Source organism: Perognathus longimembris, chromosome 5, assembly GCF_023159225.1.
Source record: "Perognathus longimembris pacificus isolate PPM17 chromosome 5, ASM2315922v1, whole genome shotgun sequence".
NCBI lineage: Eukaryota > Metazoa > Chordata > Mammalia > Rodentia > Heteromyidae > Perognathus > Perognathus longimembris.
This window is the reverse complement of record NC_063165.1, coordinates 39,831,177-39,857,616: the sequence shown is the minus strand read 5'-3', so window position 1 is coordinate 39,857,616 and position 26,440 is coordinate 39,831,177. Positions and strand designations below refer to the sequence as shown.

Below are 26,440 nucleotides of genomic sequence, written 5' to 3'. Positions count from 1 at the left end.
CTCTCTTTCTCTCTCTCTCTTTCACTTTCAGTGCTTGCTTAAGGCTCTATTTGCTGAGTTCACTGCTTGACTTGGAATAGTTTTCACCAAACTTTCAGAAGAAAGTAATCACCTGTGACATTTTAAGAATGCCTTTGGTTTTCTAGGGCTGGGGAGGGGAGGCTTTCATGATTTATATGTTTTTAGTAGGATAGAGGAGAGGATGGAGATTTTTACTTTCAGAAGACTTGCACTGACGTAGATGTTCTCTCAGGTTACTTCAAACACACACATCCACGCACACTGGACAATCTTGATAGCTGTATTCTTTTAGGTCTCACTTGATGAATTACATAATTTCTTTTTAACTTCTAGCCCTGCTCTTTCCTTGCCCTTTCAACTTCCAGAGCAGTCAACTGTATTATCAGCAGTTATCAACCAACCTAGTGTGTCTTTTTCATTTTCATTACTGAAGAATTTTTTGTAGTATTTCAAGAGTTTTAATCCCTTCTCTGAGACTCTGATAGGCATCTTAAGAGACCTGGTATGTATACACACACACACACACACACACACACACACACACACTTCTTCATTTGTGTTGATATAATGCTTTACACTCAGTAGTAGGGAGTCTTTGTTTCCAATTTTATTTCTCCTTCAAAATCTTCCTGTATGAGCAAAGATTATATCATTTCAACCCATATACCAAGAGGCATAAGATCTGGGAGGCCCTGTCTTGTGATAGCTAGTTGCAGCTGTTAGGTACTCATATAACCCGCTAATCCTTTGTAAAAATTTAATCAGACAGCTGCCTTGATAATATGCAGTTTCAATGACAGCCTCTGTTGGGAAAATAATATGGTATTGTAGTAAGTCTTGCAGATTAATGATGTTTCTCTGCAAAGAAATGGCTAATGGACAGGAGTTCCCAAACTGGGAATGAAAAGTACATGCTAGGAGGAAAAAAATTACCTTTAATATCTGCCCTGAGTTGGAAATGCATTCTTTGAATTTAAAACTGTTGGCATCATTGTTATATTAATGGTATAATTAGACTGTGTCAGTGTAGCTGAGCACTTATTTTAAGTGCTTTTAACAAGGATACTGTTGTCAAAGAAAAACAGTTCTTTCATTTGAGCCATTAAAATTACAAGGGAGAAAAATGGGGTAAAACTCACTGCTGGCCACACATTCAGCTATGACTTCTCTAACCTAATCACCAAGTAGCCTGTGCCAGCCAGGCAATTCTTGTTTATTCAGCAGTTTGATCTGGATTCTTGTAAAATTAAAATAGGTTGACAAATTAAGTTCAGCACCACCACCCTGTAGGACATTATAAATGTGAAGGAGGTGAAAAAACAAACATGAGACATGTTATTGTAATAGACCAGTGTGAAGTCAGATTCACTAAAGCACAATAATCTTGTTTATGAATACAGTTTAGTGCAAAGAAAATCAACCAATAGTTGCTAATAATTATTTTTAAAATATATGCCTCCATCCTCTTTCATATACTACTAAAACAGACAGTTGTGTTTCTGCATGGACTGTTTTTGGAGAAGAATCTATTGGAGAATCTATTGGAATCTATTGGAGAAGAATCAATTTGGTACTTGAGTTAAGCAGTTCACTGTTTGTTGCATATTCACAACTTCAAGAACTTATAAATAAACATCTTACATTGTTCATGATTAATTATATTAAAATATTCAAGCTCCAAATTTAACATCAAAATAGTTTTGTTTTGTACAAAAGAAAAGGCTTCTAGGTAATCAGAAATTGATATTCTATTAGAATTTAACAGAAAAGACTTTCTAGCCTTGCCAATGTTTATTCCAAAGTCCAAATAAAAGGACTACAACAATCTTAAATGAGAAACCTAGGTTTAAAGTCTGACATTGTGAGAAATAGGAAACACACACAATATGTAGTGCTATGAAGATATAACCAATTGAACACAATTACCTTAATTTAAATCTGTTGAATTTAACTACGACAACAACTAAGGTTTACAATGCTTTGGACATTTCTTTCTGCAGTTTCTTGACAGCCAAGCTGCATCTGTCTAAGACACTAAGTCTTCATGGAAGAACGAAGGCATCATGGGGCCTTAAAGGTTGTGGTTGATGCTCTGAAGAGTGCAGAGTCACATGTGGCTGATGGAACTGTGGCTGGTATTAATAGTGACAATGACAATGACCATATCATGCACAGACTCTTCCTGATGTGCCATTTGGTTCCATTTTGGTTCCTCTGTTTCCTTTCATATACCAGATCTGAAATTCCAGCTTAGGAATAATTTGCTCTCCTTTCAACAAATGATTTTTCTCATTAGAGCTTGAATGAGTCTGTTCATGGAATTCAGAACCCTGAGTCAAGCACCAGAGTTGGATCTCTGTTCTTTAGGACCAGAAACTGTAGTGTGGCCAAGTACCTACAGGTAATAAGGCTCTTGTGTTTACAGGAAGCGAGAGACTTAAAACTAATAGTACAAATAAATGCATTAGGTTGTTAAATATGTTATTCTATAATGAGAAATGAGAACTCAGAGGCAAGTAAGAATACTCAGTTCAAGTGGTCCTCACATTCATCCCTGTGATATGGGCTTTCTGGAAAGCCAAAATAGCCAGTAGCTACTACTGAGAGAATGATGAATGTAGTCTAAGCCAAGGAAGCATGGGAGGGGACATCAAAGTCCCTGAGCTTCTAACTGTCCTGGTATTGCTGCAAGTGCCTCCCCCATTGTAGCTCTACAGTGTCCTTTCAGTCTCTTCTTTCAATATGGTAAAATGTTTGGAAGAAATCATACATCAAGTCACTTGTCAAACGATTCCCCAAATTTCAATCATTGATTATCTTCACAATTTTGCCATAGCGACCTTCTGTTGGTTCTACTATATTTCTTTTCTAGGTTTAAATGTAGAAGCTGGTTCACTATATCTTTTTTGGTCCTCATGGAAAGAAGTCCATAGTATTAGTAGATATAGTGGATTCTTGACTATATTTCATCAACTCACATTCCACAGAAAAGTTTATACTTGGATCTTAGTATTGCACATGAAGATTGACTTCTTAATCTATTGCTGCTGTCCCAAGATATCTATTTTCTACATTAACCCTTGATTAATTTGCATTCACTCAGCCAGAATCATTTAATTTGTATTCCTTACAAATTAACTCTCCTCTCTTACTGTCTACCTCCTGAAAAAGATCTTATTTTCTCCTCATCTTTGATATTTTAAAAATATCAGAAAATTGAATCTCCTTTAAAAATTTGTTGAACTAGACAATAATATATATATAATATCCAGTCCTGGGGCTTGAACTCAAGGACTGAGCACTGTCCCTGGCTTCTTTTTGCTCAAGGCTAGCACTCTACCACTTGAGCCACAACACAAGCCACAACAGCCTTTTCTGTATATGTGGTGCTGAGGAATTGAACCCGGGGCTTCACATATATGAGGCAAGTACTCTATCACTAGGCTATATTCCCAGCCTCTAGAAAATAACATTTTTATCCAAGTTTCTCTCTTTAATTTTTTAGGTAGTGACTGGGACACCTGTTAGGTGTTAGACTTTGAAGTTTGGATCTGCCTGTTTGGAGGCTGAATCATTCACAGTTGGCTAGGAAAAGAAAAGCCTTTGTGGGTTGGAAGCACTGGAAGGGCAGGAAAAGTGAAGCTTCTTGGGTTGTCTGTCAAACTGTCTTCAACCCTATGTATGTGGTTTTGCAGACATCAGTTTGAAGCATCATCAAACCTCATCACATCAACTGTCTGTCTGTGTCTCCACTCAGGCTGTTGTAAAATTTGTTAGCATAAATAATCATGGCACAGATACCTGTGTAGTAAGTGAGTGTGTTGCACTCATTAATTCAATCACTAAATCCAAAGTCATCTACATGAAAACTTTCACATTTAGCTGGATGTTGGTGGCTCATGTCTTCATTTCTTGCTACTCAGGAAGCTGAGATCTGAAGACCATGGGTTGAAACTGACCCAGGCAGACAAATCGATGAAGACTCTTATTTCCTATTAATCAGCAAAAAGCTGCAAGTGAAGCTGTAGCTCAAGTAGCAGAGCAGCAGCAAAGTTGTAATTGACACTTTCACCAGCAGCAATGTGTCAAAACACCTGTCCCTCACATATGTGTTAGAAATACTTGGTAGTAACCAGTTTTTCTCAGTTTCATAAAAAGGAGACATTACTTACTTTCCATTTGCTTTTATTTCATTGCTAATGTGGTTCAACATTTATTTATTTGATAATAGAGCCTGTACCTTTCTTCTTTTCAAAGTGCCAGTTCATTTTTTGCCTTTATTGATTATTTATTATTTGGCTGTACTTGGGTTTGAACACAGAGCCTCATTCTAATTAGGGCAGATACTCTTTACCACTGAATGACACTTCCACCTCTGTTTCTTTTTTTTTGTCTGGTTATAGTTTGGAATAGGGTCTTGCTTCCTTCTTGGGTATGTGATTGGGTCCAAGATATATGTAGGATAACAGGCACTTGTTACTGTGTCCGGGTCCCATTGAGAAAGGGAGAGTTTTGTGAGCATTTTCTGCCCAGGCTGGTGTCAGAACATGGTTCTCTCAATTTCAGAGACTCAGCTGCCCAACATGCATTGGGTATTGCCCATAGCTGGTATGGATTCATAAATACTCTCTAGGGAGAGTAACCTTTTGCTTGTTATTTATTTTATAAATGTTTCTACCTTTAATCTTACAGTATTTATACGAAGAGCTTTAAATATTTGTGTAGTCAAATCTACCTTAATTCTTTTCTGCATAGATTCCTGCTTTCAGTGGATCAAACAAGGAAAGCAACATGGAAGTTGGCTCATTAGGAGTTTAATTTATAATCTATTTCTGAAGGGATTAGACAACTGTACAATCTGTCTGGCCTACCTTTGGATACATCAACATTGTTTAAGATGTTGAAAGTGTTCAAAGTGTTCACTTATACATGACATGTTTACTTAAGTCAATGTAAGGATTTCCAGGCAGACAATTTTGAAACTCACTAACTTAGCATACCTTCTGACTCCTCTTCTGTCTCAAATGTGTATAATACAAGTCAAAGTTGGATTTGGATGTTAATATGGACTTCTGGATAGAAGCTGGGTTGGTCAGCCGTAGGCTTCCTGTCTAGTGCCAATTAATGGCATTAGAAAGCTCACTGACATTTCTCCAGCAATAAAAAAATGGTATTTATTCATCATTTCTATTTCAGCTTGCTCCAGGATAAATTTAAGTCTTAACGAGTTCAGTTTACAACAAGACTGTTCACCAGGGAAAGTTGTCTAGGGTGTATGGGAAAACGTGTGAGGGGTGGGCTACAGAGCATGTTTTCAAATTAAGCTCCCAGTTCAAGAGATGGGAATTAGACACAGAATAACTCAGGGAAAAGTCCTAGTTCAACTTTTTCCTATTTTTCATTAGAATGATCTCTGGATTCTATTTTTGTCTTCCTTTTCCAGAGATCACAACTTCTTTATGCATGGCTACTATTCTCTTTCTCTTTACTCTTGTAATTGATCTCTCTCAGAATATTGCTCAAAGGTAGTAGATTTTCCCCCCCTCCATTTGATTTTGTGTGTGTGTCTGTTTACTGGTAAAGGGACTTGAACTCAGATCTTGTACTTTGTCTCAATTTTTTTGCTCATTGCTGCTACCACTTGAGCTATGCCTCTAGTCCAGCTTTTTTTTTTCTGGCTAGCTTGTTGGAGATAGAGTCTGGTGGACTTCTGGGCCAGGGCTGGCTTTGAAAAGAGATCCTTTGATTTCAGCCTCCTGAGTAGCTAGGATTACAGGTGTGAGATACCACCACCCAGTTCAATATCTGAATTCTTAGAAAGGAAGGATGCAAGCCCTAGTCTTTGTTTCTTTAAAATACTATTGAACCTCAACTTTTTTGATGTAGTCTTCCCAAGCATCTGTTGGTAACTTGTCTACATTGTGTTCATTTGTTGTCTCTACAGCTCCAAGGAGGTGCTGCTGATCGGCTCTTTTACTGCTCATCTGCTTTAGGAGACATTTGTCTTCCTTTGTGGCAGAATTCTCTGAAAACGTGCACTCAGCACAGTCCAACATGAATTAGGCATCCTGTTAAGATCTGCTTAATGTGTCTATGTTAGAACAAAGAAAAATTTGACTACAACATGCTGTTAGAACCTTGGCTTGGGGAATGTGGGAGTTAATTGCTTTTGGTACAAACACATGTGAAAAAATAGTAGTATCACAAATGGAGATTGATTAGATGCAGTTACAAAAAGAAATATGATGACTCTCAGATAATTCCTTTAGGGAAACAGCCAAAGATTAAGCTAGTGAAGACATGGTTAGAGTATGTGTCTGAAGGATAGAAGAAAATAAGTTCAGAGAGTAAGCAAAGGGACATCATCTAACAAATAATGCTCAGATCACTGTGTCATTTATCAGTTTAGCTAAATTTCATTAACCTTATAACATCACCAAAATAAACTAGCTAGTAATGGGTATGTAACCCATTAGGCAAAAAGTTACTTAAAGACATCTGAAGTTCACATGATTAAATAATCTCAAGATTCATTTAGACACCACAAAAGAATTTTCTGCATGCCAAAATGTCTTGTAGAATGCCTTTTCTATAACTGCCCAAAATGTGTCACCACAATGTTGGAGAGGGGTATACTCTCCATGGGCATCTCTAAGGCCAGTGTTTCAGACAGACACTAATTAATTCCAGGAATTCAACAAGTATTTGGATTTTTGTGCAACCCACATCCAAGACTAGACCAGACAAGGCTTTTTCTATTACAAATTTCATTTAATGTCTTTGCATAGGATTCTTTCCATGCAACATAGATATGCACATGCACTGTGTACACCCACATACATATATATACACACATAACTTGCAAATTATTGTGGTGCCTCTTTAATCACAGCAAGATACTTAAAGTCCCTAAGTGCATGTAGATCTCTCTCCTATGGCTCAATGGACAGTGACAAAAATGGGACAATTAGGAACAGTCCCACATCTTATGGAAATCTACTGGGTGAGCTTTTCTGTCTTTCATGCTCAGAATTCCTTTTTCTCCTGATAGAAAACTGGCTAGATTGTAGGGCTTTGGTGTATGGTTCAAGTGATAAGAACTCCTGCAAGAGAGGTCCTGAGTTCATGTTTCAGAACTTCCAAAAATAAAAGTGAAGAAAGAGAAAGAGAGAAGAGAGGACATAGAGAAACAAAGAAACAAGCTTGTCATTTATAATCATTCTTAGGTCAGAAAATATTTAGACTCTTTGGCTTTGTCAAGAGATAATACAAGGCTGACTGCAAGCCTCTCCATTTCTGTAGGTTTTAATTGAAAGTATATAGTGGCCAACCCCAGAGTGCCTTTTAGTAATTACTGCCTTTTTTTTGTAGCTTCTCAAAAGTGACTATAACCAATAGGTTTGTGGACAGTATCAACTGAACCTCAGTTACTGTGTTACCTACATCACTCTGAGGCTGGATAGAGAGAAGAAAAACAAAAAGAATAGATATTAAAGGGATCAGACTCAGAAATTAAAACAGAATCCGGAAGTAAAAGCCAATAAACCGCAGCAGCCATTTTTCCTCCCATTACCTCCTTTTAGATGCTAAATAAATTAACCAAATTAGGAAACAGCATAAAGGGCATGCTTGCCTTTTAGATGTTAAGAACCTACAAATTCATTCAAATCAATAGCGAGAAAAGTAAAGGGTATGTCTAGCAAATTGAAATTCTAAACTTCATACTTATTGTCCCTATGTTTTGGGTAAAGTGAGACCATTTGGCATAGCAACAGAACCTCTCTGGGCTACGTTTGGGGACAGACCACTTTCACTCATTCTCTTTAGTCATTAGGGGTTGTATCCTTTCATTGCTCCAGTGAACAGCTCTAAGAGACTATGAAGAACCCAGCATGATCAGGAATAGAACAAAAGCTAAGAACTGGGAAGCTATGATAAGATTTGTGTGTGTGTGTGTGTGTGTGTGTGTGTGTGTGTGTGCACGCGTGCGCGTGGAATGCAACATAAAGTCACTTGCTGATCCCAGAGACCCAGCTTCTTCCTACTAAATCCAGGGCATTTCCCCTTTACCAGAAAAGGGTCAATATCCCCTGAACATGATCATGAATATGTTGCTTCCTCTTCAAAAAGGAACAACATGAAGCAGCAAGGTGATGTAGATACAAGTAAATGTTTTCAATTCGCAGTGTCCACTATTTTTCAGTACCTTCTTATTCAGTGACTTGGGAATACATCTGTTCATGGTCTCAGGGCTTCCTCGGCATAGGTTTGAGGTGTTAAAGTCAACCAGGCAGGCAATGGAGCTATCACATTTTCTTTCTTTGCAATTTAAGAGGTGATGTACAGAGGGGTTACATTGACATGAGTTCAGGTAGTGAGAATATTTCCTTTCTTAGAATGTCAGCTGTTTCCTCATTCTTTCCCAGCTCCTCCCTCCCATCTCCACTTTCGTCAATGTTCAGTGTGCTCTGCTGCTGTACTTTGTACCCCTTTTCCTTTGAGTTCTGTGCCCCCTCCAAAGATATGCACATGAATATGTCACACATAAGGTAAAGAAGACAGAATCATCAAAAAGTGAGAAATAAAAAAAAACAAGAAAAGTCTTTTGTTTCTGTATCTTGGAGTTCATTTCAGTATGTGTATTATTTATATAAATATGAAGAGGTGCTTAGGAATTGCATCATTGTGATTCTGTCCTAAGAGTATCCTCTTATGGTCTCACTGTATGTGAGTATCTAGAATCTGGTATAATTTGTCATAACCCACTGTGTTTTAGATCCAGCTTCTGCATAACAGAGAGAACATGCACTTTTTGTTTCTCTGACCTTTGTTTACCTCACTCACTCAACATGATTTGTTCTACTTCCATCCATTTCCCTGCAAATGACATCATTTTATTCTTTCTAATGACTGTGTAAAATTTTATTGTGTATAGGTACCACCTATTTTGGATCCACTCATCTATTGTGGGGCATCTGGGTTGTTTCCCTATCTTGGCTATTGTGAATAGTGTGGCAATGAACACGGATGTGCAGGTGTCCTTATTATATCCTGGCTCACGATGCTTGGGGTAGATGCCTAGAAGAATCACATTTTCTTTCCTGGAACTTCTGGCCATGCAATCAAGGCGAGCTTTGTTCTCTTCTTTTTATGTGCAGAAACAGGAGTGAGATAATGCCAAAGGCAAAAATAAGTAAATAAAAAATACCAGCACTTTGGAAGGAATTTTATTATCCTGTGGTCATCTTGATGATCATTCATTCTTGCAGATTACAAGAGAGAAATCAAGAGTCTCTCCAAAGAAAACTGCCCTTTCAGTTCAGGGCCTCAGGGAAGATCTTTGATGAGCACTCACTTCCTGGATGTGCCCTTCCTTTATTACAAATCACCTTTCATGACGCTTACAAGAAGGGACATGAGTGCAGGCATCTAGTAAGCGCCAAGCACGCTAAGCAGGGTGAATAACCACGGTGGGGCACCTGGGGTGGCTCAGGAGGGGCAGATGGACAGGGATAGTCTCAGGATTCCGAGGAAATATAAGATTTTCTTTTTCCACAACACTTGATTTGTGTGCCTCAGAGGAGAAATGTGTCTCTCCTTCATTCTTCTGTCTTTTGCTCCTAATGTCATTCACTCCCTGAGTCCAAACACTGCACAGTGCCATTTGACTCACTGCCATGTTTCTGTACCCTGGGGCAAATCACATCACCTCTGAGAACTTCCATTTATTTATAAAGGGAGGGTAACAGTCATGACTAGCTGCTTGCTGGCAGTCTTTGCCAGTGACATACATGTGGGCCACATCTGAGCACCCATGCCAGGGTTCTAGCTAGAGGTGCAAACTCAGATGCAGCTCCCTTCAGTTTCTCAGCAGAGTGGAATATTTCTTTATAAAGACTCACATTCCCAGTGTCCCTAATGTGTAATATCCTCATGGTTATATCCCTGAGATCTCACCTACCAGTTCATTTACCTGAGCCATGGGAATGTGCACCTGAACAGACTAAAATAACTTCCATGTTTTCTTTAAAATACCTTCTGAACTTTACTCTTCCAGTTTTTCATTGAGAACTGAATATTAAAATAGAAGAAGCTGAATGTAGTAATTTCAGCCGAGATAGGAGGATTGGTGAGTTTGAGGCCTTCATGGGCTACCAAACAAGGCTCTGTATCAATACAACAATAACTATAATAGCTAAATCACCATCACCATCAATGTGGCAAAAAAACATATAAAACAAAAATGCAAGAGGAGACCTTAGAGATAATAGTCCCAACTTCCTGTCTCAGTTCTGAAAAAAGGAATAGGATTGAAAAGACTTACTTATGTTTGCATGGTTGGCAGAGGGTTAACCATACCAGGGTCTCCTATCTGTTACCACACAGATGGAGAAAGAGATCTTAAATGCATATCACAGGCTAATATTTCCAGTCCAAAATCTTTTCATTTTTCTTTTTCTTTTTTTGTCATTTGTTTGTGGGGATTGAACTCGGGGCCTAGGTGCTGTCGCTGAATTCTTTTGCTCAAGGCTAGTGCTCTACCACTTTGAGCCACAGTACCAACGTCCAGTTTTCTGGCCATTAATTGGAGATAGCAGAGACTTTCCTGCCTGGGCTAGCTTTGAACTATGATCCTCAGGATTTCAGCCTCCTGAATAACTAGGATTACAGGTGTGAGCTACCAGTGCCCAGCCCCAAATCTTTTTTTTTTTTTTTTTTTTTTGGCCAGTTCTGGGCCTTGAACTCAGGGCCTGAGCACTGTCCCTGGCTTCTTCCCGCTCAAGGCTAGCACTCTGCCACTTGAGCCACAGCGCCGCTTCTCCCAAATCTTTTTTAAACATCACTTTGTCTATGAAACTCACAATTGTTTACCAATTTTTACTGCCCACAAATATTTACTGAAATTTCATAACATTCAGAATATACTGTATTAGTGTTTAAACACACACACACACACACACACACACACACATACACTCAAGACACTAAGGAAGCCAGGGCTTGAGCCATTTGGTAAGTTTAAAATTTAATGTCTGATGAGTGGCAAGATTATTTAATTTTGCTTGAAATCAAGGTCTAACACACTTATGAGAAAGGGCAGATGGATCTGCCAAACTGAAGATGACCCATCAATAAATGTTTTTGATTATTTCCAGTGAAAACATAGAGGACTATCTAGCTAGAGCTAAACCAACCCTAAGAAGTCTAAAAACCAGAAGAAAAACAAGGACAGTGGTACCTTGAGATGCACGTGCCTCTTTGGGGCTGCTATATCTTCTATTTGTTGGCCTTTATGTTACCAATGCAAATATGTTCTATTACAACTATGTCTTGAGAAGAATGGGAGAATTTCCTTTGCAATGAGAAGCAAGAGGAGGTGAATTTTGGTAGGGGACAGTCAGGTTCTGGGAAGTCTAGTGAATGGTTCTGTTTATGTTCTGGATTCCCAGCTAGAAAGCACAGCTAAATTTTATGAATACATGTATTCACACTGAGGGTACGTTGTCTTGAAAGTAATAGAATCAGATTAGGGTGCTGGTTTTCTTTAGGTTTCCTTCCTCATACAAAATCTTCTGTTTTGCTCTTGGTTTCCTCTCCTCTTACAGTCTCCTAAATTAATATTTTCAGCTGCTTTATCTTGTGGAACTGAATGAGATCATTACAAAAAGTGGCCCCATGGAGGAGACATCTTTGCACAGAAATGCACTTGACCATATGCTAAATGTGCTCAGAAAGTTTATCTGGGGAAATACATCCTTGAAAACATCAGAATAGTGATGACAAGAAATAATTCTGCCTATTTAACAGTCCTCTGCAGGAAGTATTTTTGATAATGATTTGGCTTTATGAAAAAAAAAAACCCACAGGATTTAGGGTCACTGCAGTGCATAGTGAAACTTCAAATTCAAATGGCTTCAATCCTGTCCTCAAGACAGAGAGGTCGCCTGTGAAAACAATCTTATTTTCATTTAACTTTCTGGGAATCCCTCCAAGGCATAGTGGATTGCCAACTTTTTTGACCTTCATCTTCTTTACCAATCCCATAGGAACACTGACCTTGGAACCAGAGAGAGAAGGGGAACAGTTTTCAGGTTGGTGTGGGGCTGAACAGAGTTATTGGCCAAACTTATAGATTCTCCTGCACCAAGGTCCACAGAACTCTAAGACCCAAGAAACATGGACAAAATTATGGACAAGATGTCTATTAATCCCAAAGCCATGATGTGGACAGTTAGACTGTCAAATGGCTGCCATCCAGAAACATTCTATGAACCATTAAGAAGAAAATAGTTTATCTCCTCCAGATGCAAAGCTAGTGGAGAGCTCCGTGAACTCCAGTCTTAGGATTGAAATGAAGTTCAGATGACTCAAGGCTGCCTCCTAGGGCTACTTCTCCAGGCCACAAAAGTACACTCATAGATTCCCACTGTGTACAAGCAATTCCTTAGGTGCTCAACTGTCTTATTCAGTAACTGAGAAACAATGTCTCATGAGACATCCATCTGGTCATTGAGCTTACTATGAGAGGATACACACACACACACACACACACACACACACACACACACACGTACCAAGGGTGCTGTGACCAATACCCCTGCATTCTCTCCTTAGACACACAGCAGATTGGAGGCCAGTGCTTTTAATCTTTCTCCTGGTGTGTGTGTGTGTGTGTGTGTGTGTGTGTGTGTGTGTGTGTGTGTGTGTGTCCACATGTGTACATTTTGGTACTAGAGCTTGAAATCAGAGCCTTTCATGCTCAAATTTCTTTCTCACAGCTTGTGCTCTATTACTTGAGCCATGTTTCCAGCCTGACTTTTTGCTGGTTCATTGGAGATCGGTGTCACCTTTTGATTTTTCTGCCCAGGCTAGCTTCAAACTGTGTTCCTCCAGGTCTCATTCTCCTGAGTGGCTAAAATTATAGGCATGAGCCCCTGGCACTAGACTTGTGTCATGTCTCTTTTTTACTTTTTTCATGGGCTCAGGGCTTCAAAGCATTTGGCTTTAAGGCAGATGTTATTAAGTAACAGTACCTTCATTTTCATTACTCTCTGAAAATTTAATTAGTATAACAGCATTACTACTCTGACCTGACAGAATTCTAGCCAAAGGCTAAGAAGTTTCTCTTTGAGTGGGTCTCGGTAGCCTGAGAACAGCTCATGTAGCATTTCTAATTTCTGAAAAAAGCTGGTGGATACCAGTCTTATCGTTTGTAGGTCTTAAGAATCTAGAGGACTTCTTGTGTATTAGAAGAAAACAGCAAAGGGTTTGGAGCCTTGCTTCTTGGAGGGCTTGTTACCTGGGTGACACTGAGAAGGTTGGCCAGCCTGAGTCTCAGGTTTCCTATCTAAATGATATCACCTGAAAACAGTGCTTATCACAGAGGGTTGCTATGAAGATTAAATAAAACAATGAGCAGACTGGAAAGCTTTGCGAACTGTGCCTTTGGTGGGGATGGGGGACAAATTTCACTATAAAATTAACTTCATAAATAGCTTTGTATAATCGATTTTTTAAAAAAAAAAAGAACCGGTTTCCTTTCTATTACATTATAATTATTCAAACAATTAAAACTGTGAAACATGAATAAAGTGATCACAATTATTGTGGGGGGGGGGGTTGTGCGTGCACATACACACTATACACATCTATAGGTCTTGTGTGGCTACTTTTATGGAAGAGAGGAAACACTGTGATAATGAGGAATTTTTAGGATTGAAGGTCTAGCGCTAGGAAGGCTGGTCACAGTCCAGTCCTATTTTTCATTTTTTGGAAAGTGCCTCACTTCAGCTTAGTTGCATACTAGAGTTACCATCTACCTACTATGCCTCCTGTCATTGCTTGGCTCTCAGGCATGCACCACTATGTCTGCTTTCCTTTCCCTGGAGACAGAGTCACATATTTTTCTTCCCAAGCTTTCCATCTCTGTCTCCCGTGAGTCTTGGGGTGACAATTTCAGCAACACCGTGCCCACCTATGGATTGCGAAGGAGTCTCATCAACTTTTTTTGCCCAGGCTGGCCTCGAACAGAGATCCTCCTGAGCTCAGCCTCCCGAATAGCTGGTATTACAGGTGTGAGCCATTTGTGTGCCTGGTTGTGATCATGAGTTTTAAGCCTTTTCACAGTCCAGAGCATCTGGTAAGGACAGAAAGAAGGGACTAAATATCCACTCTGAAGATCCATGGAAATGATTTAGAGAGTGTTCGTTGTCTTTTTAGATGTACAATGCACACACTACCGGGTTGAGCCTGTTTCCCAGAACAGAGCACTAAAGAATGTCGGATTCCAAATCGGATCAACGCTCAACTCAAATTCCACCTCATTAACTCTGTGACCCAAGCAAGTTATATAAGTTCATTATGAGAATTCATTTTTTTTTTAAAGTGTAGTTAAAAAGATAGTTGTTCATTTCCTAGTCATACCAAGTCCTTGATGGGGATGGAATGTTGTGAGTCCAAGTGTTTCAACTTTACCTTTTCCTCTTTCTCCTAGTGTGTTAGGTCATATGAATCATAGTTTAGTTCCTGCAGAGCCAATTGAATAGAAAGGGAGCTAGCAGTGGGTGGGGCGATAGTCACACAAATTCCTATTTGTAAGGCCTTGGCTATCACATTCTTCAGCTGAGTGTGGGGCAAATCAGTGAAAACAAGAAACCTTTTGTTCAACAATGTTTAGCCAAGTACATTTCATGATGGCATTTCTTTATCTTAATCTTGTAGATAGCTAGCAACTATGGCTGTTTCAGAATTTTGTCAGAGAGATAATAGCATTGTTAGGGTGTGTGTGTGTGTGTGTATGTGTGTGTGTGTATGTGCACATATATATGAATAAAAGTAAGTTTGGAGTTGTGGAGCAGAAGATTTTATGTGGTAGATTATTCAATTACTGCTCAACTGCTCACAACAGGTCATTTGGACAAATGAGTGTGCTTTGGTTGAAGATCCTGAGAGCCTGCTGCTGATTCCTCTTACTTTAAGCCTCTTTCTAACCAAATTCTTGGATTTAACTAGGTTGATATTAGCAGATGTCCACAAGCTATTAAATTCTTGACTTTCCAGAGCAGGATTGGAGTAAGGCCATTTCTTTCTCTGGAAATAGTTGTGTTGTAGTTGAGTTGAGAGTCCATGGGACTAGAGAGGGGCAGGGATCTAACCTTATAATTAACTGAGTTCACTTAGAAAATATTCAGAACTGTAAGACTCTATTTACATGGAGTAGAAAGGGGGATCTAACCTTATAATTAACTGGGTTCATTTAGAACATATTCAGAACTGCAAGACTCCATCAACAACCATCGGAAACACTTTGGCTCTCTGTCTGTTCTTCCCTTTACCTCCCATTTAACAAGGTCCAATCTAGTCCAGTGTTCACATTTTAGTTAGAATGGCACCTAACTAGTCTCAGGCCTGGCATAACCAAAGACCAATGAAGAGGCTCTGTGCCAACCAACCTTGTTTGCAAAAGCAACAGTTCCATTTATGTTCTGCCAGGTGCTCAGCTCCATGACCTCATGGAAAAAAGTGAAAGGTAGTAGAATAAGGCTGAGCTGAGTGGAGTTCTGACTTAGCTGTTGACTACATATTGACTTGGACAAATGGACTTCTATGTATTACCTTCCTAACATGCAAAAGCTATAGCAATGCCAATCATATCCAGACGATTTCAAGAATAATGTCTCTCTACTGTGCAATTTATATATATGAGATGGAAAGAAAAACTGAATGAACCTTCACAGTTTTCCAGTATGTTTATGAGTATCAGACTGATGTTCAACAGAAAAGCCAGCCTTGTGTGTCACTACTGCACTATGGAGAAGCCAGGGCTGTGCATTTGACTGTCCTGAGACCCTTCATCTTCAAAACTACCTCTGCCACTTGTGTTATCAACACTTCCTTCCAGATAAAAGCCAGACAAATATTTTACCATTTCTCTCAGGGCTTAGCATCTTCATAGAATTCATAGTTTTCCATTTCTCCATGGCATTTGTGGGAAGTTACCCAGGTTTACCACAAACCACTCGAGAGAGCTTAGTGTCTGTAATGGCTTCACTTCTTGCATCTAATTAACTGCTCCAGCCACTAAAAATTCTAGCCACAAATCTGACCTGAAGAAAGTTGATTCACTTACATAAATGACTGACCAAAATGTCAAACATTTGTGCAATAAGAGGAGATATATTAGGAACTAAAGAATGGTTTCTGCTCATTGAGAAGAAAATTTCCATAAATGTAAGTATGAAGAAAAAAATACCGTATTTTCTTGATGATTGGTTCCTAACCTCTTCTTCCTCAAGAGTCAGTAAATAACTTGTTTTACAGTTAGTCCATTTTCCCCCCCAATGTCAGACCTCCTGGGATAGAGGAAGCTCTTTCCAAAGCCACAACTCTTATGCCTGAGGTATCAGGTTTGCTAAGAGTCTTGCTCACGTTTATTACTCATTGAACTGGGAGAGTTCTTACAGTACTTTTTATCCTGGGTAGGATAAAATCTCCCTCTGCTTGGTAACAAACATGGGCTATACATTGAGAGAAGGATATTTTCTAACAACCATGCAGCTGCTCTAAAGAGGGATTCAGTTAGGTGAGAGCTTTTGTGGCTGGTCCTTCTTTAAAGGTAACAGATTGCCTTCCATCAGTAAATGATTGACCTGACTGCCTGAAGGGAGAAGCTTAGGTAAATAGTCTTGCTGCTGCTCTAGCAATTTCAGGAAATTTAACTCCCTGGATTTCAAGTCAGAAAAGTATACTTGGCTCCCGGAGAGAGCCTGTCTTTGGAGACTGATGCTTCTCTGAACAGACCATATGTCCCTCAGAATTATCCATACAGAATTATAAACGTCTCTGGGTATATCTTGTTAGTGGAAAGAATTCATAGCAGCAAAATTCTGAAACAAAGCCATGTCTGTATGATTATAACCCATGGAAATATTTCAACCTCAAATGTGATTTACTAGAAGGAAAGGTAAAAAAGAAATCATCCAAAATCTTGAAGGAAGTACAGAACACCATCACTTTCAGAGGAAAGAGAAGATGGAAGGAACTATAGCCTCCTTTCCAGAATGTTCTGGAAATGCTGACAAATGCTCAAATTCCTCTGACAAACATCTACTTCTACCCCATGCCCTTTTTGGCATATCATCAACAGAGACATTCTGGTTATTAGGCTAGTCAAGGTGCTTGTTTTGTGATTTTGAGAAAAAATCCAACAAGACAGATTACCTACCTTAGCTGCTGCTTTTCAATGTAGAGTCTTCCGTTGTTTCCTTCCCTTTTTAGTAGACAAGGCCCATGGCTGTTCCAACACTGACTGGAACATCTGGGATCTTGAGAAAAAGCTGGAATACTAGCTTCTGCTTTTCCCAAGCATGGAAGTGAGCTACTCCATTCCCTTTTTCTCTCCAGCCTCTGAAGACAGTGGACACAGGCAACAGCTTGCTTGCAACCAGGTATGTTGACACATGTGAAGGAGGGAGTCTACGCTGGTATCAGCTGCTTGCCTAGCCAATCATTATACAGTAGGCCAGCTTCTTCATTTTGCCCAGTCTAGTCAGAGCTGGAGGACAAAACCAGAGAGCAGTAAGAGGCAGACAACAGAGGCTGAGAGCTGACATTCCAACAAAATGATTACCCTGTTATTGAATCTGTGAAGTAAAGAAGGGTCCCCTCTCTCATATATTTTAGTAGTCTTACAAGAGAGTATGGAGATGACTTTATCAAATCACTTATCAATAATAGATTATTTTCTATAATTTATTGTTTGGTCTGATTAAGGTGGGAGATTTTTTTTTAAGTTATAGGTGTTTATTTCCTGAGTATGCTATATAGTACATATTTTATATGTGTAATATATATAATTCAAATAATGTGTGTAATATAAATAATATAAACTTATTTTATGTGTGTAATATAAAATAACATGTGTAATATAAATATAATAAATTCTCACCATAACCTTCTTGCTTAAAGACTGAAGATAATGATCATGTGACTTTTAGGTGCTGAAGCTGAGACCAGAATGCAGATCTGTTGTAAAACCAAGGCCAGCAGCAATAAACTTTCACAATATGTTCTGTGGTTGGCTGAATAATCACTCCCAAAGGTGACCAGGACTAATTTCTATAATCTTTGAATATGTTACCATACATGGTAAATGGAACTTTACAGATGCCTTAAACTTGAGAATCTTGAGATTGAAGATTACTTGGGATTATTTGGGTGGGCCCTGTATAATGGAAAGGGGTCAAAGTCAGAGATATGATAACAGAAGCAGGGTGGGAGGCTAAAAATGCTTGGCTGCTATAATGGAAGATGGAGGAAAGGCCACAGGACAAGTAATGTAGGGAATGTAGGAAGCTTCTAGAAACTGGAAAGGCAAGGAAATGTTTTGTCTTACAAACACAGTCCTCCTGGGTGACTCATTTTAGTTTTCTGATTTGAGATCTGAAAGTCAGTAAATGCGACTTACTAAATAGGTAGTAACTTGTTATAGCAGCAAGGGGTTGGTAGCTAATGCACACTTGCTCAGAATATTCTTCATGATAATGAACTCATGATCTCCCTTAGCACTGTATTCTACATAGGAATGTTCTTGTTAAAGCAAATTCTACATTTTTTTTCTGATACTAAGTTTAAATACAGAGCTTTACACCGATAGTCTATCACCTAAATCATACCCCCATCCCATTTTGCTTTAGTTATTTGTCAGATAGGATTCCTTGTACGTTTGCCCAGCGGCCCTGAACTGTGACCCTCCTGTTTACACCTCCAACAAAGCTTGAACTGGCAGCTGATAAGACTCTAAAATAGTCTTGCCATTTCTCTCCTAGTTGTCCCTTTTTACAAGCCCACTCTTTCATTTCTTATGCGGCATTACTTCGGAACCCTTCCTTCTTGTTGATCTTTCATGGTGTTATATGGGAATTTGATCATGAGATACAGAGAAGCCATGGTTTTTTTTTTTTTTTTTTTGCCAGTCCTGGGCCTTGGACTCAGGGCCTGAGCACTGTCCCTGGCTTCTTCCCGCTCAAGGCTAGCACTCTGCCACTTGAGCCACAGCGCCGCTTCTGGCCGTTTTCTGTATATGTGGTGCTGGGGAATCGAACCTAGGGCCTCGTGTATCCGAGGCAGGCACTCTTGCCACTAGGCTATATCCCCAGCCCGAGAAGCCATGTTTTGATAGGTCACATTTGGAGTCTATATTGGAAAATCAACAACTGCATGCAGACGGATGTGCCCAAAAGGCTTGCAGCCTCAAATACACTTAATACTATTAGGAAACGGAGCCATGAAGGTAGTAAATAAAGAGCAGAAAAACAATTTCAACAAACTTGATCAACACTAATGGATAGCTGAAGAGAGGCACCATCAGTGAGTGACCTGAGGAGAGTCAGAAGACATGAGGCATGACACAAAATGGACACCAAGTAGGGGCCTAAATAGGGTCATGATCAGGGAACAAAATTACAGGGACTTGAGAGTTCAATGAATCTGGAGAGTTCATGGTATAGGTCCAACAACCTATTGTCCAAGGGCCTCCCCACCTCTGCCTTTAGGAATTCAGTCACATCCATCACCTGGGGATGAGACTTTACCTTCATCCACCAAGAAAACAAGATGGCGTCAACTGGACCCAGTATCCTTATTTCAAGGGGAAATCTTCAATGCATTCCTTTCTCTCTGAAATGTCATGCCTTGATCTGCGCTTACCATCTCCTGTCTTCTAATTCTTCCTAGTTTCTAACATACTTTCTTGCTAGGTCCCACCTGATTATCCTTTATGACCTGTGGACTTGCCTTAGTCTGTTTTTTTTTTCTTTTTCTTTCTTCTCTTTTCTTTTCCTTTTTTCCAGTCCTGGAGCTTGAACTTATGGTCTGAGCACTGTCCCTGAGCTTCTTTTTGCTCAAGGCTAGTACTCTACTACTTGAGTCACAGCGCCACTTCCGGCCTTTTCTGTTTTTATGGTACTGAGGGATCAAACCCAGGGTTTCATGCATGCTAGGCAAGCACTCTACCACCAGCCCTGTTCTTTTTATTTTCCTTAAAAAGTAAAAGACCCAGGCTTTGTAGTACTAGCCCAAATTAGTCATCCTTGCCTGCTCAGTGGAATTTTGATGGTAATTCCTTTTTATAAACATTTAGGAGGCAATGGTTCATAATTTTGTAGGATCATAGATTCCTTTGAGAAACTGATAAACAGCTACGATTCCTCTACCAGAATACACACACACACACACACACACGATATCAATTTTAACATTTTAACTGTCCTGAAATAGTCTACTGGTTTCTATTTCTCAGAAGTATGTCAAGTTAGTGCTACATTGACATAGTTTTTGACTTTTGTAAAACTCAAGTTTACTGTTTTCTTCCTTTTAAAACTTCTCAAGAGCCTAGAAATGGGATCTTCTGGACTTGGATCAAGTGCAGAAGCAGTGAGGATGAAGACAGGAAAGTTTTCAGGCCAAAAAGCAGCCAAGTGCTCAGATGAAACCAAGAATAGCCTTTGATGGCTCCATTTGCAACAAGAACTTTCCTTCTTCATAGGACCTTTCTCTACAGGATCAATCCTATTTATTAGGTGCTCAGCCCCTTACAATAAAGCCATCCGAGTGCCTAACCAGCCTTCTATCACATGATTCTCTGAACAGAGGCTGACAGCTTTGTACCCCCTCTCTATGCTATGCAAAAACACTTCCCAGCTGTGAAAACATCCTTGGCTGACTAGTGCTTTTGTTTTACTGGCACTTGTCCAGGCCATCTAGGGTGAGGTTTGAGGCACATGGGCTTTGGCTACTGTCTCTGTCTTGTGTACTCCCATCCTCTATGAGAATGAAAGGTTTCAAGTTTTCAAAATAATAACATGCCTTTATGCATAGAAAACAGATTTACAGAGGAGTAAACAAAAGCATACTGCTGATTGGGGTGAATTCCTTTGGAAAAACTATCACCACCCAAAACCCAGGACATTTAGACACATTAACCTCAGGGACTCACAGCAAAAGAATCATTTCCCAAGTTGAAGAAATGGGTTTGCTCTCCACACTCCATGTTTATTTACCCAGCACAGGAATCTGTGGAAGTAACTCCAAGACCTTCATTTCTCAAGTTTAAATTGCTCCAGAGGACAATATGGTTATCATCAAAGCATGGAATTCTACAGAAAATACTAAGAAACTTTCCTGTGAGCAAAGAGGGAATATTTTCTATCTCAAGTAAGAATACACACATTACATGAATAAATAATGTTTAGAAAGAGCAGAACCAAATCCAGTTCAAGCTAAAGTTATACTGTGGGGCTGGGAATATGGCCTAGTGGTAGAGTGCTTGCCTCTCATACAGGAAGCCCTGGGTTCAATTCCTCAGCACCACATATGTAGCCAGAAGTGGCACTGTGGCTCAAGTGGTAGAGTGCTAGCCTTGAGCAAAAAGAAGCCAGCGCTAGTGCTCACAGCTTCAATTCAAGCCCTAGGACTGGAAAAAAAAGTTATACTGTAGCATCAACTACATTTTCCCCCTAAAATATAGATGAGATCAGGACTTGGAGTGTCGGTGTGGCTGAAGTGGTAGAGTTCCTGCCATTTCAAACTCTAGTACTGCCCAGGAAAGAATGAAAAATGACAGAAAGAAGGTAACCACAAAATAGTATCAGCATTAAGTAGAGGATAGTTGTTTTTATCTTTTAGATGACAAGAGATCGATGTTTTGTCACTCACTGGAGATTCCCCACTTGAACAGCAGAACTGATTGATTAATGATATTGATGCTATTTAAGGATGTGGCATTTTCCATCCAGTGACATCATTCATTTCACCAGTGGCGTGAACCTTGGTCTCGCAGCAACACCCATTTGTCCCAGTAGTTTCCCAACTGGTTACATACCCAAATTCATATTTTTATTGACACCTTCTGAGATATACCTTTTTTTTTTTGATAAAAAGAGAATTTCTAGGGGTTGAGTCTCTCTCTCTCTTTCTCTCTCTCTCTATATATATATATGTATATATATATATATATATATATATATATATATATATATATATATATTCTGTTAGCACTTCCAGATTTGGAAACTTCTGACAGAGAGAGGAAGAGAGAGATGAAGAAAGAGAGAGAGAGAGAATATGATTCAATCTTAAGTAACCAGCACTGCCCAGCTGCTTTGACTATATACTGAAGAACACCTTGAGTCTAACACATAGATTTTACATTCCCTTTACTGTCTGAATTTATCTACTCAATCTTTCATTAAGTTCTGCTAAGGCTTCCACTTATTTATCTATTTCATTTTTGATTAATTAATTTCTGCTAAATCATTCAACTATCCTGAAGGTTAGCTGTCAATCATGTGAAAGGTATTTTCCTGGGTACTGTTTGAAGAAATTAGGTATGAAGTTCAGCTTCTAGCTATATGAATAGTTACTATTGTTTACTATGCATCATGCTCTAACATGTTTTGCTTACATTTACAATTTGGCTTTTTACCTGTCTTACCTAGGTTTCTATTTTTTTTTTTTTGTCAGTCATGGGGCTTGAACTCAGGGCCTGGGCTCTATCCCTGAGCTCTTTTCTTCAAGACAGGTGTTCTCCACTCTGAGCCACAGCTCTACTTCCAGTTTTTTGAGAGGTCATTTAGAGATAAGTCTCATGGGGACTTTGTTGCCAGGCTGGCTTCAAACCACAGTCCTCAGATCTGAGCCTTCTGAGTAGCTAGAACTTGAGGCATCAGCCACTGGCACCCAGCTTCTATTTCTTATAGAGGCAATGTGTCTACCAAAATGGACAATTAGAAATTGAACTAGGTAAGTAATATCTCTGCATTTGGACTTGGTCCTGTCTATACAATGTGATTTGTTATTTAAAAATCAAGTGAAAATTACTGAATATGGTGTTCATTAAAGCCAATCAGATGTCAATGTAGTACACAGTAACTCAAAATATAAGCAGAAAATTCTGGCTATGACTGTGACTATGATGTTAAAGGTACTGTGGTAACTGAAACAGATATATCATTATTCTTAATTGTCTGTTCTAACACTTGACTATATGAAATGAGTTATTGCTTAGACTTCATTTGACCTCTGATAAATTCATACAAAAGACTTTCACAGCATCCCATTTTTTTTTCTAGAGGTTAGGCCAAAAAAAAATTCACCAAAATTGATATTAGATATTCTATTTAAAAGGATTAGGAGTAATGCTAGTGCCATTGGCTCATGCCTGCAATCCTAGCTCTTCAAGGAGGCAGAAATTAAGAGGAAAACACTTCAAACCCAGCCCAGGTATAAACACGAGACTTTATTCTACCTACATGGGAATTGCAAATAGGTGGATAGTAGTTGAGGGAATACAAATGAGAACTATTTGAAGGCTAACAAAGGCAAAAAGGACTGGGAGGCATAAAGAGGTAGAGTGCTTGCCTAGCAAGCACATGTCCCTGAGTTCAATGACCTCCCCCCAAAGGAATTAGAAATGAGGAACATATTGGAATCTCCTTTGTAACAGTAACTACAAGACGATTCTTATTTGTAGATGGTATGCAACTATGTCTCCATTGCTCTATTTCTAGGCACTCAAATTAATCTTAGTCAGAGACAGCAGTAAGGGAAATATAGATGTCATTTAGTGAAATGTGGTCTAAGCTTAGTGGAGAGAACTGAAGTTCTAAGGATGAAGCTTGGAAAAGCCTGTGTGAGAATATTGTATACACAAGATATGAAGCTTTTCACCTGATATTACATAATACATTTGATTGAGGATGAGAATAAAACTGGAAGTGGGTCAATAATAAAACAACCATTCACACAAAGGAAAGGTGCTTGTCGAAGTTTTCTATTTATTATTGGCTTAAGTCTAGTTAAATAGGTCAAACCAAACACAAGGAAACACATCATGTCATTGTCTATTGACACTTTTTCACAGTTAAAATGAGGTATTCTGCTTTTACAATATTTGAGGTTAAACAAAGCAGTTCGATCAATGCTACAAGAAAGAAAAGAGATATACTTGAACAATTATTTTCTAGAGCATAAAAAAGCCAAGCGAAATGTGTATGAATAATTAAGCCACAAAGCACATTTTAGAGTATCAATCAGTAAATATGCAAAATTTTAATCCTAACTTTAATATTGGTACAATTTATTATTATTATTTAACTTAGCAAACAACAAGCAGTTTTGTAAAACAACAGAGAACAAAACATAATGCCTATTAGAGCATTTATCAGATACATGAATCACTGGAATTGATCTAGACTTATTTAAACCATGAAAATGTCTGTATTTTTAAATTGCTTATCAGCAAGGTTAAGTATTAAGTTTGGCATGTATACAATACTACTAATGCATACATAATCTGAATTTAACACTAGTATTTAGGTGTCAATGAGTAAATATGATAGCAGCAAGGTAACATCATTATGAGAATACATCCTAAGATTTATCATATTGATACATATAGATTCATAACTGCACTATTACTAGTGCTATAAACTAATAAAGTTGCAAATATACAGAGCTACTAAAGGCCTATATTTGACTTTTCAAAGTGCTGTGCTTCTTATTGGGCCTAAAGCTTATGAGCAAGCCTGTGCTGTTTGAACTATTTGTCCCATGTTCTGGGTTCCAATCAAGTATACTTCCAGTGATTAAATGGTGTTGCAGGGCAGAATAATGCATTTGAGAAGAGTTAAGAAGCAACAATCACTACGGTAAGAGTGTGCTAAACACTCAACACACACCATTTAACTATCTTTTGCCAGCCTCCCGTGATCAGTGGTAATCAAGAGATGATGGAGGATGGCCAAGAGTTAAGAAGAGAAAACAGGGTGGGAAAGAAGGACAGAGAAAATGTCTTTAGATCATTGATAGTGCTGCCTCAATAAACGCTGAGACTAAATTCCCAGAAAGAACCAACAAAGAGGACAGATATAGATTTATGTGAGTTATTAACTTAAAACTGAGCTTGCAAAGCCTTACGGACACGTTTGAAGATGGCAAATCACTGGATCTAAAGCAGGATAGCATTATCATGGTGTATGTTTACAGCACCTAGAACTGTGCTTTTTAAAGAAAATTGGTAACATTTTTTGTGGTCTATGCTTCTGAGTTAGGGCAAGCTCAGAAATACAGTGCCATTAGTGTCACTGTTTCTAGCAGGAAGGTGGTGACGCCCAAGGCTAAGGAGATAGGATTTGATGAGGGTGGTTAAGAGCTGTTCAGAATCATCTGGAATTAAGGATCAAGTTTCTAAGCAAAACCACTTGGCATCTAATTGGTTCACTCCTGTGTGTCCCAGTGAAACATCAGTGAGTGACAAGGTATGGGGCAAATGTCTGAAGCCTTGCTGAAGCAGAAGGTGAGATGTATTGGAAAGTCAATGGAATTTAGAGAAATAGCATGTTCTTCTATTCCATACCAAACAAACTTCCAGTCACTTTTGGTTCTGTCCATTTTATTGGTTTTCTCTTGACACAGCAAGGCAATGTCCCCTATGTTGAAAACCCCGCTTTCAGGAACCCACATATGCATCCACAGATTCTCTTGAGCCCCCAAGGTGCCATCCTGGTGAAGCTTATCAACCAATACTGCACTTTTGCTAGAAAGTCCAAGTACTATTGTCTACACATATGCATGGGAAGAAGAATGACCAGAACTGCATGTCCCCTGAGTGTAAAGATTGAGTCTAAATATTGGGGACCTTATATTTTGGGGTGCTAGTCAGCCAAGGCTTACAAAACACTTAGCCTTGATATAGCATTTCCATACAGATGAAAAGAAGCAAGGTTGACTTGCTCCGTTCAGGGAGGGAGTATCTTCCCCATTGTGCCCCATTCCTAAGCCAATTCTGTTTCCTAGAACTTAGCAATCGATAAAGCATATTACAAAACTTCAACTGTGGTATGCAGTCAATCTATAAGGGCCTGAATTTGGAGTCCTGCTGCTTTCTTTCTTGGGAAAAAAGAAGTAGTTTCATTTTCCTTGGAATTTCCACACAGGAACTGGAGACTTTTTGTTTTGTGTTGAACTTTTTTTTTTTTAAATCATGTTTCTTTGGGAGCACTTTCTTTCTTTTCTTTTCTTCTTCTTTTTTTTAAATATGTGCTGCTGGGGAATCGAATCCAGGGTTTCATGTATACAAGGCAAGCACTCTTGCCACTAGGCCATATTGCCAGCACTGGGAGCACTTTCTAATGGTAAGATTCAGAACTCCAGAGATGTGAATCATAACATATTAGAACATGTTTAATTTTGGAAGACTCCACTACAGTTTTGTGGGGTTTTTTTGTTTGTTTGTTTTTTGTATAGAAACAAACAGCCATGTTACTGGGCTTGAACTCAAGGCCTTGTATTCTCTTGTATTGCTTGCTAGCTTGGCTGTCACTCTACCACTTAAACTGTACCTCAGTCCTGCTTTCTGCTG

The 26,440-nt window shown here is 39.0% G+C and overlaps 1 protein-coding gene across 1 annotated transcript in view; it reads right to left on the bottom strand.

Moving 5' to 3' along the window:
• Positions 1-17,458, bottom strand: part of Phldb2 (pleckstrin homology like domain family B member 2) — a 200,623-nt gene extending 183,165 nt beyond the window's left edge. Inside the window, exon 1 of the mRNA XM_048346584.1 lies at positions 17,246-17,458. The gene's annotated coding sequence lies outside the window, so the exon portion shown is untranslated. The remainder of the gene's footprint in view (positions 1-17,245) is intronic.
• Positions 17,459-26,440: the final 8,982 nt, after the last annotated feature.